The sequence below is a fragment of the Cyprinodon variegatus genome, unplaced genomic scaffold, assembly GCF_000732505.1.
Source record: "Cyprinodon variegatus isolate N-32 unplaced genomic scaffold, C_variegatus-1.0 Scaffold806, whole genome shotgun sequence".
Classification (NCBI taxonomy): Eukaryota; Metazoa; Chordata; class Actinopteri; order Cyprinodontiformes; family Cyprinodontidae; genus Cyprinodon; species Cyprinodon variegatus.
In genome coordinates this window covers 327,325-328,808 of record NW_015151259.1, presented here as the reverse complement: position 1 = coordinate 328,808, position 1,484 = coordinate 327,325, and positions in this window count along the sequence as shown.

Below are 1,484 nucleotides of genomic sequence, written 5' to 3'. Positions count from 1 at the left end.
CTTTATGCTTGTACTTTTTAGCTTCCTGTTTTTAATGTTTTATCTGCCTGTACAGTGTGCTTGAGTGTTTTGATAAGGCGCTTTTAAATTAAATGTATTACTATTATTATTATTGTTATTGTTTACTAGTATGGTGATGAGGAGAGAATACTGTAATCTTTAATTACCAACTTTATTTGATTTCTGCTGTCTATACCAGGCTGTGGAGAGTAGTAGAGTAGGGATATGGATTTATAGTAAAATAATATATTTTTTTGTTATTTTCATAGGAAATAACACATACAAAGATGCCCTACTTATGTGTGTGCCCTAAAATAGTAGAGGAGGCAAAAATGGACCATCTCCGACCCCTTTGTCTCTGACTGGCCTCAAGAAGCGCTTTGCACATGTGTTCATGTGTGAACTTTTTGACAAAACCTGAAACTAGCACCTTTTAGTCTCTGTATTACATAGTATATTAAGTCTTTACAGCATTATTTGGATACATATTGAATTGAATTAGTTTCAATGAAACGTTTATAGATGTCAAATGTTCGGCAATCGCAGCTTACAGTGGTATCCTGCAGTTATATTATCTATTGCAAAAACTAAGTTCCTCGGGAAGTCTCAAATGGATAATTCTCTTGAAGTTACCTTCCCTTTAAAAAAATAATCAAGACAAGCTGCCTTTCTACAGTCTTTTTTTAAATCATGCAAAACTAAATAATAGTTTTCCAATTATATCTTTCTCTTATACTCAGAAATGTTATCGGGAAAGACTAAATGATTTCTAAGAGGCCATTTAGAGATGTGTCAAAAAGTATATTATTTTATTTGTCCCAGAGGGCAGCAGGGAGAAGACTCCATGGTGGGGGTGTGTGCCAGTAGTGCCATTTTGAGGGTGTGTTTTCAAATGTTATCATCCCACTTTGGGGATGGATCACCAAGACAAACATGAGGTCAGAGGTCTGGATCTCAGACACGAGCAGCTGAAGATCAGAGCGAGGAAACAAGCAGAGACTAAACTAGAACCTTCTATCAGCTCCAACAGATGAGACCAGTTTTAGTTCCCAGAGAAAACAAAGAAAGATCACGGCAGGAACCTGGACAGAGGGTGCACCAGACCTGGGCAGAAAGGTTGTGGGAGACAGTGGGAGATCCAATTCAGAGATATAATATTATTAAAGAAGAAATATAAATCCTACTGTTTAAAAATATTTTTGTAGAAGTATCAACTTGAGCTTTTCACTAAAGTAAAAGGGTAAAAGTACAATTTTTAAAACTAGTAGTAATTAAAAAAATTAAAAATAATGCAAGAAAAAAGGTAAAACGTAAATTTATTTCTACAATTCAGGATAATAACTTCCTTATACATAATTTTCCGTTATGGTAACAGTGTCAAATTTAACTTACATTATCTCTAAGTTATTTTTATATGTGGTAAACAATACGTTGGGGCAGCACCAAGTCCAACCGCAATGAAATTCATTGTCTGGATGATAAGA